Source organism: Limanda limanda, chromosome 21, assembly GCF_963576545.1.
Source record: "Limanda limanda chromosome 21, fLimLim1.1, whole genome shotgun sequence".
NCBI classification, from domain to species: Eukaryota; Metazoa; Chordata; class Actinopteri; order Pleuronectiformes; family Pleuronectidae; genus Limanda; species Limanda limanda.
In genome coordinates, this window is record NC_083656.1 from 3,646,257 (window position 1) to 3,663,271 (window position 17,015).

The window sequence follows — 17,015 nt, forward strand, 5'->3', positions numbered from 1 at the left end:
CAATGGGTCCAAGGTCTGCTGCTGGGACTATGTCTATGGGGTTAGAAAACGTAAAATCTAGTATCTGATCATTCAAATCAGCCTGAATTTGAATTCCATACCCCCTTAAAGCTGGTGAATTGACTTTCCGCTCTCGTTCACTGGATCTTCGATATCGGCTTTGGCCCAGAAGGGAAATGGGGGGGGGGGGTTGCTTCAGGTCAGTTGGCTTTGTTGAACCAATCAGTCCCGGATCAATTTCCAACGTCAGCTCCGTTTGAGGAAGAGACCGATCGAGTTTGAGGGCAGAAGGATAACGACAGAAACTGAATCGGTAAAGGTAAGAAGCCGATTAAAATGAAGGGAATGTGGGCAACAGACAGAGGAATGGTTAAGGTGCAGACTTCACTGGCTGTGGTTCAAATCCCGGCTGACGGACCAGTTTCTGCACGTCATTACCCCCAACGGAGGGAGAAACTGTTATTTAGTCAGATATCTACATTCTGCATCTGTTACAGTGCAGGACGATTCTTGTGCACCCATGTGAACTTCATGCAACAGAGCAGCACATGACGTCAAGAGAGGTTTAACTCTCCTCACATACTGTGGAGGTGCCAATGAATTCTGTACTGTACACGTGAGAACATGCACTGTTTGACATACAGGCCCTGCAGCTGTGGCAGCTGGGATCAGGAATCAGCGTCAGTGAAGACGTAGAAAACGTAAGCAGACATTCATCAGGACAACAAGGTTCACCTGCACCAGATTAACCCGTGAATCACCGACTCATCTCTCCATGTTACACACTGATGAGCTATCGAAGGTTAATTACCCAGAGTGCAGCTGGTTTTACATTCTGCTCTAAAGTTGGATGTATTCAGCTGGTATCACCTGCACTCGGGCGACCTGCTCCACGCCCCTATAGTGTACATGTGATAACAATCAGACCTGTGTATACAGTAGATCATGTGCTGTCTCTTTCCTGAGTTCACATACAGGTCATTTATACAGGTGTGTCTCATATTTCTTCAGGTCGATATCTTACATATATTATATATTATCATATTTGCAATATCTGGTAAAGTAGTTTTCTGTTCTGTGTGCACAGTTGATATAAAATACTTTTTTTTCAACGAAACCCTGAAGCAAAGCCTTCAACATCGATACATATTCTTAGTTGTCGGTTTATTAGGAACACCTAGGGTTGCAAATTCCGGGAATATTCAAAGTTGGAAACTTTCCATGGGAATTAACGGGAATTAAAGGGAATTAAAGGGAATTAACAGGAATATACGGGAATTAACGGGAATAAGCGGGAATATACGGGAATAAACGGGAATAAACTGGAAATGTTGTGGGTAATTTATACTAACTGTATTTACCCTGTCATAAACTGACATAAATATAAACATTTTGTTTTGTCATAGGCTGATTTGAGCCCTGAGGAAACTTTGGGCACTTGACTATATGCTCCTGCATCGTTGTGGCATTCTTAACATAGGTCTTTTCACAGTATTTGCAAATGTACACAGCCTTTCCTTCTACATTGGATGGGGTGACATGTCTCCACACATGAGATAGTGCACGTGGCATTGTTCTGTAGAATAAGATGAGAAAAAAGTTTGTAAAAAAACACTAATGCAATGACAGAGATATAAATAGTTAGACAAACAATTGGAATCGTCTGTAAAAATATTTTACAATTGATGGATAAATGAATGGAAATAGTCTAGATGAACAGATGAACAATCCTCAATCAGCATGCTAATATATTTTCCCAGTAATATCATCGAATCTTACCTGACTAGTCCTGCACTCTACAGCAGGCTTCAATAGCCCTGCTGTAGAGTGAAGGATGCTGGGAGTTATCTGTGCATGTGATGGAAGAATGCACAGTGGAGGGTTGAAACTCAACGTTCCATACATCTTTAAAATAGAGTTTTGAATGATGTTTTTATTGCTCAGCGTTTAATTTGCGTAGTTTTTTTTTTTTCAAAAATCCCCAAATTCCCGAGCTAAACTTCCCATGGAAAGTTTCCTCAAAGTTTCCACCCCTTTGCAACCCTACGAACACCTAGATAAGGCGAATACATAAATGTGCAATAGATTTAGTAAAAGCAGTGTGAGAGAGGTGTTTCTAAACAGTGTGATTATTCTGGAAGGTGTTACTGAACTTGCATTGCACGGCGTTGACAGCCACTAAAATCGACGAGGCTTAACCGACAGATATAACAGTTTGCATAATGTGATACAACAGCTCTTTAACACATTTCCTTAAATACAAGATGATAAATGATGGAAGCTGCAGCTAGTGCCAGGACCATGTGTTAATCTGTGCGTTTAAAAGCATTAGAATTGAGAACCCACACTGCACATGCATGTGTTAACTGGGGGTGTTGTTCGCCTCTTTGCTTCTGGTTTGGTATTTGCCAGTGGTGCATGATGTTGAAATGAAACATCGCACATCATGAAGCTGGATTTCACAGAACATGTTCGCGTGTGGTGTTTCCGTCTCATCCGTCTGTTCCAGTGCAATTTCCTTCAAGGCATCTCCAGCCTAGTTTGTGTTGTAGTTTACTTGCAGTGTTAAAACTTGCCGCTCTGACTCAGACCCACCTCAACACGTGCCCCCCCCCCTCCAAAACAACACACCCGCTCAAATCCGACCCGAGCTTCAGCGAGAGGAAAACTGCCTCAAAGAGAAATACCTGAGATTTGGACACATGGGAGTTTAAGATGTCCAACAAGCGTTAAACAAAGACAGATATAATGAGCCTCACGTTAGAGCTGATTAGTCTCATAATGATCTGACATTAATCGTTTGTTCGTCAGCGTTTACTCGTCTTTGTGTCGGTAAATTAAATGTTTGTACTTTCCTACATACAGTACTCCACCAGGATTACTAATGATGCAAATTATGCAGTTTGAAAAGAGGATGCTGAGTGCAACAAATAAATGTCTCGAGCACCCAGTGTCCTCTTTTCACAGTAATTTCCTTTTGAGACTCGCTTGCTTTCTGTGAGAGCTTGTTTGTTCTGATTAATGTTTTGCTGCAAGTATTTTTCTGGAGTTTTGTCTGCAGTTTTTAAAGCGATAAAAAAAACATCTTGCTTGGTTTGGGGATCCGAGGTAATTTAGTTTTTGACAAATTTCTCTCTTTGAGCTTTAGAGTCCTTGAATAAAATGTCTGTATTGTCATAACGGAGCTGTAAAAAGTTACGAGACATTCAGACATCAATATCTAAAATATGTTTAAAAAGGGACTCAGGGTCAACATGTCTTTAGGAGACACTGCGTCTCCTGACGTCACTGAGGGGTCACACGTAGGGATTAAAAGGAAAGAGCCCTGAAATCGATCCTTGTGGAACCCTGCGGCTTATTTCGGAGATTTTACAAAAGTTATTAATTTGAACTAAGAACTCTCAACCAGAAAGTCCATCTCCGCAGTAATGGTGGCGGACTTTCAAGTCGGCTGCCAGACTCGTCTCTAAAGGTTTACAACAAGTCTCCTGAGTCAGCACTTCTACTATAACGAAGCTTAGCCTGTAGCTTGTTTCACACGTATCATCATCCCGAGTCTGCTGCAACCCTCGACTCACACACGAACACGACAACTCCTCCGACGCACTGTTTCACACACTCCTTTGATCACGGCAGTGTAGTCGAGCTCTTCTCACTCTGCAGACTCCCACTCATCTGGAAGCTACAGTACGTTGTTCTCTTGCTGTTAGAGCTGCTGTCCAATATTTCGTATTCCTCCAATTCAACTGTCTTTACACCCCCCCCCACCACCACCACCACCACCACCACCATCACATCAAGTCATTTGGTTTGGTGTTGCCTGGTGTTGCCTGTAGGGACTGATGAGATCATAAAACATTGATGCCGTACATATCTTACATTCACATAATGATCTATTTTACATGACCTCAGCTCTGCTTTAAACTCACACTGTAATACTACATACAACCCAAAGCCTTGATCGCCCCCTGGCTGCATCACTGGGCCATATATCCACCTCCTCCATGTTAACGGATGGGACATGGATCAGACTAAAAAGTCAATATACTCGACTAGAAATTTAGGAAGTTCTTATCACACCGATGTCCGGCTGTTAGTTTTTAATTAGTGATTTGATTATTAAACAGGGTGACACATCGATGATCACAAGATGGCAGCATTCGTATCCGGTATATTTTGGCTTAAGGGAGTAGAGAAGCTTTGTCCGATCTTTATAAACAGTCCATGGTCACGTCGAAAGGTTTTCACTTGATGAACAACAAAAGAAACCTGAATCTTACCTTAGCAAATTGTGTACAGAAGGTTTGTGATTCTGATCTCATCGTTTGGTCTTGATTTAAAAAAGCGATGGTGATAAAAATCCTTCCGATACAGATAAATTATGGTATTTTAACCAGAGGAGGAAGCGGATCCCCCGTTGTCGACTCCATTAGTCTGAGTCCGAGCTCTCGTGTGTCTTCTTGACACCGTTTTGCTACCGAGGTACTTCCAGTAGTTTCTGGGGAACAACACATTTATTTTGTGACTGGAGCAGATCTTGTAGAACATTAAATAAAGTTTTTAGTGCTGATAATGACTGTAATGTAAGTTTTAGTAATATTGATGATAGCCAGTCATCATCCCTGACAGCTGGATTCAGATTCTTGCTGGTTGCTGCAGCACAGCACACACACACTAATTCAATATATTCACAGGAACAATGTGACTCATCTCTTAGGATTAATGACATTTAGGAGGAATTACCTCTAAATGCTGAGCATACAATACTTACTTTTCATGAGAAACAATTCCCTCGTGGGAAACAGCTCTATATTTTATCTCGAAGGCGGATGTCTCTGCAACACATCCCTCTCCACCCTAATCTGATTTTTCATGTGCAGAGTATCACATGCATATGAATATTGGATGTATCTGTCCAGATCTCTGCAAAGCTTCATCTTAAATGAAAAGTGTGTAGTTACGGTGTCTGTGCGCTGCTTTTAAATGAGTTCATTTCCATCTCAGTCACATCAGCTGGGTTCAATTCCTAATGTGAAATCTGGAGAAATCTAGCGTGTCTGTGCAAGTCCAGTTCGTCCAATCAACAAATCTGAGGCCTCTGTTACTGCCGGGACCGAATACTTGAATTAAACAAACTCCACTTAATGGACACCATAAGTGGAGCGAGACCAAATCAATGGCGGTGAATCCTGCTCCTTAAAGCCTCGGTTACTGTAGCCTGGTCTATTTTGCACCGGCTCAACTTCATCATCTCTCCATCAGCAGGGGCAGAGCCGACTCCCGCTTCATGCTCGATACCATAATGAGGTCTGAAGCCCCCCCCCCATTCATTAACACCTTTAGCAGTCAAAATTGGAAGCAGCTGAACTCTCCCGTCGATGGATCGCGTCGATACTTTGATTCTGACACGTCGGAGAAAAGTGTCTGGAACAGCGAGGGGGGGGGGGTTCCTATCTGTAAACAGACTTGTTAGAGCTTTCAATGGGTCGTGAACTGGGAGATGCTCAGGGGCAGGATTATTGGGTTTCACAATTAAATCAATAGCACTTTCGGCAGCGGGAGCTCGCCGTGCTTCTGGAAGCAGCCGGTGATTTGTCGCTGCCGCGTTAGCGTTGAGTCGCCGTCAGTTTGTTGGCGCACGACTTTGATCCGTCTTCGTAGAGACATTTGCGTTCCCCTGAGGATGAAGCTTGCTGACTCAGGTGAAGTTCAGACGTTTCCTCCAGCGCCACCAGCTCTAATTAGCAAATCAAGAAAAAAAATGATGATGACCATGACAAACAAAACCTGCTTCACATTATGTCATCGTCTTCTCGAGCACTTTAGCACGTGGCTACATTTCTATTAAACCTCTTTTGCTGTGCTAACTGAAAAGTTTTGATTTTGGTGCCCAAACTTTACAGTCATGAACATTACCAGTGATCACCTAATTATTTAATGAAGTCATTAATTAATTTACAGTCCTACAAGGGAAAGCTGAAAAAATACACCATTAAATTCGCACAGGGGTTCAGATGCCCTCAGGCTTTTGAATTTATTTAAGCTAATCATATTTAAAGGTAATATATAATTAACGTCTGATTGGCTCATGGACAGTTGTCGTATCCAAGCCGCTGGCCGATGCACACGATGTGAATTTCTGTTCTTTTCGCCTCAGGTACGTGACGGGTGAGCGGAGGACAAAACTCCTGGACGAGGCCTCATCGCAGCTCAGATGTCCTCAGATAATGATGAAAAACATTACATCCTCTCACCCAGCTTGCTCCGAGTCATGAAAAGACGGAGGGGGAAGAGGAAGGAGAAGCGTAACGAGTGACAGTTCTTGTATTCTGTCGAGGGTGGGAGGATGAAAGACGCGAGAAGATGAGAAGCGAGCGAGAGAGAGAACGAGCCCCTCACAGTGGGGCAGATTACTGGCGTCGATGGTGTTCACACAGATTTCATGAAGCTAATATCAAAGCAGCAGCTGGAAGAAGAGGCCAGGCAGAGGCGCGAGCACAGCAGCAGAAAGGGAATGAGAAATGCAATCTCCGTAATGGAGGAGGAGCGCGGCAACGACTGCGTCTCCGTGTAGATATTCACGCTCGGCTCGCCACCCACCTGCCCGCTGCCACTTTAACTTTAAAGGAAATGGTGCTGGCTAACTGGCGTGGGGTGATATTTTATACAGCAGCTAGCTAAAAACCTTGGGATGAATTCAGAGGGCCTCTGTGATTGCGAACATCTTAAAAAATGCAAACCCCATCAAAGAGCTCCACTTTGAACGCATGTGAAGCTACAGCGGCTTCTCTCTGACTCTTCTCTGCTCTCCCCCCCCCCCCCCCCTGATGTAAACCCTCGAGGTTTTGATTGTGAAAAGCTCTTAGAAAAAAATTGAAATCTTTGCTTTAACCATTTACCTCAAACATTTCTCTCCGACGAGGGATTTGCGTTCTCCGGCGCTTATTGTTCCCGTCACTGCATCAAATAACCTCACATGATGCAACGTCTTCTACGAGCGAATTATCTTTTCATAAATTAAACATTCACGTATCTCAGCCGTGGATCTTAAGACGGTTTAATACTGTTGCAGAATTAATTTCCTGTGAGAGATAAACTCATACAATATAATGCAAGAGAGGACGGTTTACGTTCACATTCTTTTCTCTCTCTGTGTATCAGGAGGTGGGTCGATATAAAAACATGTTACTTGATATACGGTTAATGTTTTATATATTATATATGAGCGCAGGCGATTGCACAATAGGACCAGTGTTTTGATTCATAGACTGTAAGTAAAGATGGACCACATGACAGCCCAAGCGTCTCCATCGCCCCCTGGTGCCAGGCTGCAGTATAGGTCACAACCTCCTCCATGTTAGTGGATGGGACATGGACCACAGCTCCGGCAGACTCTGGCTCCAAATGGCGTCAGAAGTGCATTGTTTGAGTTAGAATAAGAAATTCATAGATATTTTTCACAACTAAATGTAATAATCTACTGGATGCACATGTAAGCGATTTATCCAATAATCCATTCATGTAGAAAGAGCAAACATGATCTAAACTAAAACACAATTTGACATTTAAAAATACACTTCAGTGAGTATTATAGTATTATAATAGTACAGCAATGGGGAAGAAACACCAGAAATGCTCTCAGCCTATGACGGGTGTGTCAGTGGCCGACAAATGATGTGAAACGTGTTATGTTAAAATGAACAGATGTGTAATTTGCATGTACATTTTTACGCTTAGCATCAAATAAGTTATGTGCAGGACGAGAACATAAGTCAATAACTGTAGTGTAGAGGCCGCATTTGAAGAACCAGTGTGTTACAGCAGAGATTTTGAAGTATTCTTCAGACAAATGCAGATTGCAGCCTCGCAGCTTTAGTGTTTATGTTAAATGCGAATGAGACGCTGGTAGCAAAGCTAATGTGGGCTGTTATAGAAAGCCTAAAGCAGCAGGTGGCCATCACGCCGTTAGTGAAGAGACCGCCAGCTTAACAAGTAGCATATTATTAAATTTAATGCTAATACAGTCTGAGGTGAAACCATCTGAATTAACCCCTTTTAGCTAAAACCTTCACCCTTCTTCTCAGAGGAGATCACAGCACCCGGGCAGATATTGAATCTGTTTAACATTCAGATTATACAGAGCTGCCGCAGCACAGCTCTAATTGTCGGAGAGATTAAATCAAACACCGGGGGGGGGGGCGATTGCTGGCTGCGTAGTTAAACTTACAGTCCTGAAAACCTTCAGTATCCAAGATTCACAAGTTAAAACACCAATTTATTCTGAGTTTTAAAGAAGCAGCAGCAGCAGCAGCAGCAGCAGCTCTGGGATGACACTGGACTAATTGGATGCCGGGCCGGTGGCTCCACAGAATCAGACATGAGCACTGAACTAAGTTATTATCTGAAGCGATTCAACGTCACAGGTGCTGCTTTACAACAACTAATACAACAGAATCTACGAGAAATCAAATTAAAAACAGAGATTAATACAGATTGTGTTTTTTACCACGGAGGAGAAACAGCTCGTGTTGGCGACGCCTTGAACGGACCAACAATGATGGATCAGTGGCAGATGGTTATTTTGTTTCACTCCATGCAGCTGGAGCGTGACTGATGTAACCTGCCTGAACGAACATGCTGCTTATCATCCGCTGAGCCACAGCTACAAGACCTGATGCAACCTGATGCAATCTGCTGCTAATGCATCGCAGCTAATGTCGTGTGGCGAACCGCTGCCACTCTGCTTTTCCCTGCTTTGCATTGACCTCAAATTATTATTGTATTTATTATTTATTATTATTATTATTATTCAGACAAAACAAGACATCACCTTGTTTAATCTGGATACAGATCAAAGCAACACACACGACTTTATTAAAGGTCCTGTTCCACGAGGACTGGCGTGTTTTCATTGGTTCCTGTCAGCGAGCGTGAAGCCATATAAACATTTAAAGGAGGTGACGAGTTCTGCTCGGGTCAAGGACACTCGCTCAAGATCACGCTCGTGGATTTTTTTTTACGAGCGACATGCTTCTTTCATTCTGCACGGAGAGAAAACATCATGTATTTATTTATTCTGATGTAAGTGGAATGTATTCACGGCCTGCACCCACTGCTATTCACCAGTGACTCTCACATTCACCTACAGCTGAAGCATGCACTTGATACAACAATAAAAAATACTGTACATCTGACCACACACACACAGACACACACACACACACACACACACAGACACACACACACTGTGGGCCGGGTTCCACCATCCTGTGAAATAAAGACCTCTAATGGGAAAGATGGCGACTCGTGACGACACCAGACCTCCTTACATCTCCTCCTCTTATCCTAGGATAAACTGATATTATATTATGTTAAACCACTTTTCTAGTTCAGACCCTGAATTAAAAGGTAATAAAAACAAGCACACACAGTCGTAGATACGTGTTTAAGAAACATAAGTGTTTAATGTGTAAGGAGGCCTTTTTGTATTCTTTATTAAATTGCAGTTTATGACCTTTGGTTTAACCCACAGCAATGAATCCAGCTAGACGTGAGCTCCGACATTAAACCACCTCTGCTGTATTAATGTGAGGAAATAACACATTATCCACATTCTGCCGACAGCGGCTCACAGCGTCACTAAGCCGCGGGACACATGTGCTGTCATCCCACAGTCACCTGTCGCCTCAGTCCCATTATGCAGCTGTGGACGTCCTACGTGTTCCTCAGGGAAGCCACATGTTAAAGCAAAGTCTGGAGAAATGACTGAAGGCAAAGATTAGAGGGAAGCGTTGAGAAGAGGCCACGTGTTCTTCCCCGGTACAGACGAGGGAACATTAACCACTTCCTGTCCGAACTCACTTACATCACTTACATGTTCTCAGCATTAGACAGAATGTGGAATCACGTTTAGGTTCCAGGAGGATTACTCTGACTCAGGTTTGAGTGGAGTGGAGCTACAGACTTTAATTACAGCTACAGAACGAAATGAGTCTGCAGCATCATCCACCTGATTTAGTTTCTTTTTTTAAATGGACCATTTTAGCCAGGCGCAGATATTGGACGCCTGCTCATCTTGAGGAAGATGCTGAAGAGGACGAAGACGAAAAAGACAAAGACAAAGACAAAGATAAAGAAGATTAAGAGCAGGAAGAGCAGGAAGTGGAAGAAAAAGAAGATGAAAATGAAGAGGTAGAAGAAAAGGACGAAGAATCAAAGGAACAGGAAATTAAAGGCACACACGCTTTTGCATCAGCTTCAGTGTTGAAGAATCTGAAGTGATATCGAGTGTCTGTGAGAAACAGTTTTTAAATTTCGCTCATGTCTCCTCACACTCACTCTCCTCAAGAGATTTGCCTTTTCAAACAAACGGCTAATCTCTGGAGGTGACGTGCAAATGGCACAAAGGGGCCGAGCAGATTGTGATGGTGGAGCAGTGTGTGGCCGTTCATCTGGAATTTTAATAGGAACCTCTCAATTCTGTATCTCCACACACACACACACACACACACACACACACACACACACACAGACACACACACACACTGCTCTGCCTGAAATAAATTCACTTTCCCACGTCAGCCGGAGGAAAATGTTATCTCCTGCAAACCCAAACTGATTTGGAACAGAACACAAGACGCATCGGCCAAATTCACAGACTCTAAAACTTCCCTCGTTATCCGCTTCCTTTCTTTCCCTTTGACGCCCTGACAACCGATTCCACAGCAGGAAGATCATCTTTCCCATTTGCAAATCAGCAGACGAGCAGACAGCCGACGTCACGATGCCCCCGGACGATCGATACACAACTTGTGGAAGTGACTCATCACCAGTTCTCGCCCTGGACCCTGAGGCAGAGGCCGAGCTCTCCCCAGGTCTGAACAGACCAGGGGAGACGGGCGGGGGGGGAGAGACGGGCCAACTCAGACACAAGTGGCCTGTTGGCAGCAGGTCCGTCTCGTTTCATCGATCTTCTCGACCCCGATCCAAGACATATGACCGAGCGCTGATTCCCTAATGGGGCGGCGAATGCAAGCAGCACAGCCCCGGCCGGTCCACGTGCCGTACGGAGGCCAAGCGGACGGGCCACTCGTCTTGTCATGGTCAGGTAATCGTCTCCGCACCGTGCCTGGTGTCTCGGTCGGGCCACGGCTAATAGCCCGACGGGCCATGTGTTGCACAGTGGACCCCATCCCCCATCCTGCTTCGGCTCAATGTCATGCATACATTCTGTGCATTACACTCTGTGTCCTGCGTCCACCCCCCCCCCACCCCCCCACCCCCACAGGGGACGGGCGCTGAGGTCATGGTTCTGTACGGACGCACGGCTCCTCCAGGGCTGAGGCATCTTTGGTTTTACAGCATGAACGACCCACAACTATAGATTATCTGCATTTGGACGTGCTTTTAAGAATTTATTGACTAAATAGTGGAGGTGATACTAGACTTAGTTGAGGTAATGTACTGTATAAAAAGCAATCAGGCAGAAAAGCAGTCTGCTGATCATATCTCGCCACAATATTGGAAAGGTGACCGATAAGATCAGCAAAAATCAATCATGCAGAAGGGTAATATATATTTTTTTTTTCCCAGTACACAAATGCAACATCACCTAATCTTGGTATCAAATCACAGCAACTATATTAAAATCGAGCTACATTATTAAATTAGCTTAGAACTGTGCAGCAGCTCCAACTTCGATTCCTTGTTTTTCATTATAATTTATTTTGTATTATTAGGACTGAATATCGATCGGACCATCTGGGAATTCATCTTCAACTGAAAACTGAGATGGTCCCAGAAGAATGTCGATCATTTATTTAATCATTTATTTAATACAAAATGATTTTTTAAACCGTTCAGCTTAAAGCAAAGTTATTCACGTTTATACTTTTAATTATCTGGTTTATCTGAATATTTATAAGGGGTTTAAGTCAAATAATCCACTAATTCACATCAAAAGAAACTTTGGTTCAGAAACCAAAGCGTTTCCTCCTCTGTTCCTCTTCTCCCCGCCCCCCCGCCCCTCCAGCAGCGTTTCCCGACACCCGGACGAGCTCCTACACATCCTACAACATAAACCGGTTACTTGTAATGACCAGGATCTGGGGAGTGAAGCTTATATCATTGCCGCACTTACTGTAAGAAAAACGCTTCTGGTGCCAATCTAAATGAAACGCAATCTCCCACTGTATGAGGGAGAGACACTAGAGTTACATGACCCAGCAGAGAATCCGGGGTCAGGTCCTCTCACTCCTCTTAATTAAACATGACAGGGTGACCTCACTGACCTCGCCTCTGTTCTAATAACATCTGAGACCTCGTGTGTTGCCGATATCACATGTTCACGTTGGTTCTCCCTCGTTTGACAAAACAAGGAGTTCTCACATGGTTCGTGTTTGGATATTTGCTGCATTAACACTTAAAACGTCCGATTCAAACCAGTTTCAGGGATCACAGGTCTGAGTGTGAGTCTGGGGGGGGGGGGGGCTGGTCAGGATTCACCTTCAATTCCATGTTAGTGGATGGGACATGGACCAAACTAAAATAAGATTACACATAAAAAATTGACATTTTAGGTAGTTTTATCACACTGAAGTAGGTTCAAGTGTTCATGGTTCTCAGAAGTTGTTATTTGACTATACAGCGGGAGGAAGAGACTTCAGACCATGGCACAAACTAATAGAAATAAGTCCCCTGAATATGCTGTATGATGTTTTTCAGCCAGAACCATGCATTAGTATTATAACTCCTAAAATGGCAGATGAGAGCTCTTCCTCACAATGTTCCTGGATCTGCACCAGAATCGAATGGCTTCTTTCTTGGCTCTTGTCCAATCCTTCCTTGTTTCCTTCCAGTTTCTTGTTAATCTATGAAGTCGTTTTCACATAATCCTGCTGACAGACAGACAAACAAACAAACAGGGGGGGGGGGGGGGGGACTTGTGACTAGGGTTGCAAAATTCCAGGTATATTCAAAGCTGGAACTTTCCATGGGAATTAACGGGAATATACGGGAATTAACAGGAATAAACTGGAAATGTTGTGGGTAATTTAGACTAACTGTATTTACCTTGTCATATACAGACATAAATATTACCATTTTGTACACAGCCTTTCCTTCTACATTGGCTGGGGTGAAATGTCTCCACACATGAGATAGTGCACGTGGCATTGTTCTGTAGAATAAGATGAGAAAAAAGTTTTTAAAAAAACACTAATGCAATGCCAGAGATATAAATAGTTAGCCAAACAATTGGAATCGTCTGTAAAAATATTTTATAATTGATGGATAAATTAATGGAAATATGCTAGATGAACAGATGAACAATCCTCAATCAGCATGCTTATATATTTTCTCCAGTAATATCATCGAAACTTACCTGACTAGTCCTTCACACTACAGCAGGCCTCAATAGCCCTGCTGTAGAGTGAAGCATGCTGGGAGTTATCTGTGCATGTGATGGAAGAATGCTCAGTGGAGGGTTGAACCTCAACGTTCCATACATCTTTAAAATAGAGTTTTGAATGATGTTTTTATTGCTCAGCGTAGTTTTTTTCTTTTTCAAAATTCCCAAAATTCCGTGCTTAACTTCACATGGAAAGTTTCCGGAAAGTTTCCGGAAATTTACCGCAAACTTTCCGCCCCTTTGCAACCGTACCTGTGACACACACTCACCTCTTCCTCTTCCTCCACATCTTCAGAGGAGCCTTATTGAGGCGAAAACACTGAGTGAACAAAAAGCTGCTGTGGCCAATGTGACAGAAAACGAGTTCCAATGACAAGCAAACAACCGAAATGGGTTTAACGGCCGCGCACGTTTCTCCGAGCCGTGGGAGCACTCGGGCCGTTCTCCCTCCACGGAGGCTGGAGAGAGGGAACGGGAGCGATGTGCTCGTAGCAGCAGCCACAGCGGCTGACCTTGGTGCTCCTCGCAAATCAGCCAAGCACTCAGGCCCGGGCTCGGGGAGGAAAAAAAAAAAAATCACTGTGAATAATTTCTTAATGCTTTCACTGAGGAGCAACGAGTGGGGTGGGGGGGTGGGGGTGAAAGAAAGGGGTCAGGGGGAGAAAAGAGCTCGACAAAGAGGGAGGGAGACAGAGAAAAGTAGAAATGGATGATGGCGAGACGGACGACACTGGGGACGCAGAGGAAGAGGAGAGGGAGGAAGAGCGTGATGATACATAAAGTCAGAGTAAAGAGGAGGAATGGATGAAAGAGGGACTGAACATGAAATGGGGGGGGAGGGGGGGAATGGACGGCGGGGGAGAGCTCTGTCTGGCGTCCTGGGATCACGCCGCCGTCTACATTATTCATCGCAGCACCACATTCGTCCGGGGTGACTTACCTCGCTCATCATTTACATGCGATCACCTATGAATTATTGAACGCCAGAGTTGTGGGTCTGATGATCCATAAAGGATGGGGGTGAGCTCCCCGCGGGGAGACATTGACTTGGAGGTCAGTCACGAGAAGACGTGGCTCAGAAAACGCCGTCGTGATTCACGGCCGTTAAAATCTAAAGGGCAGATGTGAAACGTCTCTTATTCATTTCGTCAAATGTGTCGAAGAAGGTGAAACTTGTCTCCGGGGATCAAAATAAAAACATCAACTCTCACTGCACCTGTTTGCATGAAGCTCTGGAAAATCAATACGGAAGCATCAATACAACCAGGAGCTGTTTGCAGCGATCGATGGGACAGATACAAAAGAAATGGATCCATCGCCTCTATGTTTATTTCCTCAATGAGCCGAGAGAGCTTTGAAATCATCTTCTGAGTGAGACACTAGATCATATTGTGCCACAGCTGGTTAGTGCAGCGGGAACAGAAACAGGCTGATGACTGAGCGCACAGGCAGCAGCATCCGATAACCAGGTTGCGAAACCGGACCTTTTAGCTTCTCTGATGAGTCATCAGGTGGCGATCGAGACACTTTGTAGTCCTCGTTCAACTTCAGATGTGGAAAAGCGTCACGTGACATCACTTGCTGGTTTGAGACTGTCGTGTTTTATGAAACCAGAAGTATCTGTATGTCATGGACTGCCACACCCCCTCCTCCAACCACTGATCATTTGACCATTTGTACATTTGCACTAACTATTACTTTTTTTACTACTGTACTATCCCGCCTATAGTGTATTCATGTTTATATATATATTTATATTTTTATCCTGCTCATAGTGTATTCATCGTCCTTATATCTTACAATTCCTGTTAAAACTGTAATATTCCATATATATTTCTTACTGTACAGATCTTATTTATTTACATTTTCACTTTAATATGTACAATACTCTGCACTTTTACTGCCTTTTTTTGCACTTCTGGTTAGATGCTAAACTGCATTTCGTTGTATAAGTACTTGTACTGTGTAATGACAATAGAGTTGAATCTAATCTAATCTAATTCCTGCTCGCTGCACCCATTGGATGATGCAAACTGTCAGTCACATGGTAACCACGCCCCATGGTGCTTTACAGTCTATTTGACTCTAAATGGACGACATCCTGCTGAGTTAAAGACCATAAACTCCTTTAATGAAATGTTTACTGAGGTTATAAACCCAGTGAGACGCAGAATAAGTTCCTCATGGAAACGGACTTCTTTTAAAGGCTGTGCTTTCAGGTGCTTCAGCTTCACTCTCTTGACCCGGAGTCTACGTCCAGTTTATCTCAAAGAATTTCAAATCCAACCTGAAGAATGTGGTTAAACTAAGAGATTTCTGCAGAATCATTTAACTTCAAGCCTTAAAAACAGTTAATGTATATAAAGGAGTAGACACATATGGTTTTAGAGGCGTCTCGCAGTTTTCCAAAGGTCCCACAGAATAAAAAAATAACCCAAAGAGAACTGGCACCAGGTCAGTTTCCATCGGGATGATCCCATCAGCCAGAGAGATGTCTCCTGGAGCACAGTCCACATAAGGTCACGTTAGCATCCCCCAGTATTTACTGCTGCCGTGCACCCACCACGTATAGACTATATATAGCGTATTTCATTAAAATGTGATTATTCAGTAGTAGTCATTATAAACCAGATCCAGGTGTGAAACATTAAAGGAGGCTCTCAGGCCTGGAGGTTTGGCAGCGCAGAGCAGAGTTATAGTCTAATCTCATTTTATATGGACTGTAATATTCTGGTCAGCGGCTCCATTTCCCCGTCTCTCTCTCAGATTCCCCTCCTGAGCGCGGAGCTCCTGCTGTGCCTAATAACCGAGGCCGCGTTGAGAAATGTGCATGTTCAAGTTGTGTGAAACATCCGAAACTAGGGACGCACTGCTGTTAATAAATGTCAGATATAAACTATCATTTTAAATAGACGTGCAAAACCACAAATGACTCTGGCCGAGTCCCAGGATCTGCTTCGGGGGAGTTGATAGGAATGTTTCTTTTAAATCAAATTACTGCTAAACTGACGCGTTGGATTATTAGAGGTTGAGGTTTGTACATGATGAAGAGACAAGATCGATTCAGCAGAAAAACATACATGTGGGATTTAGTTGCATATGGTTGGGGGGGCAAATTGTTGATCTTTGTAGATAATATAAAAAATAGGAAAAAAAAATATTATTTGATTTTTAAATGTTATATATATTAGCTTTTTCATCCAGACAACTACCTTATATTACATTAATGTTTCTAATGCCTCCAAGGTTCATTTAATAATATGTATTTTTTTAAACTTAAGCAGGAGAAAGAGGAACAATAATCTGCTGTCAAATACTCTGTAAATGTGTGTGTGTGATTTTTTGATGTGTTTAAATAGTCATTTTTGGGATATTTACATGTTACAAACACAACGAATACAAACAAAATCCTGATATTTAAAAGGAAAATTATCTTATTATATTGTTTAAAATAAGACAGTTAAAAAGCAGCTGTAGTCGTCCAATAAACCAGTTCATTTAAATAATACAGCTTAAAGAAATGTAACTTTTAATTAAAATTAGCAACAACCCAGAATATAAAAATATCCTGAGCTGAGATTTAAAATGTGTTTAAAATCCTTAAAAC

The 17,015-nt window shown here is 43.1% G+C and overlaps 1 pseudogene; it reads left to right on the plus strand.

The window, feature by feature from the left end:
* Positions 1–10,783: 10,783 nt before the first annotated feature.
* The window catches only part of LOC133028170 (vesicle-fusing ATPase-like), a 30,483-nt pseudogene continuing 24,251 nt past the window's right edge, over positions 10,784–17,015 (plus strand).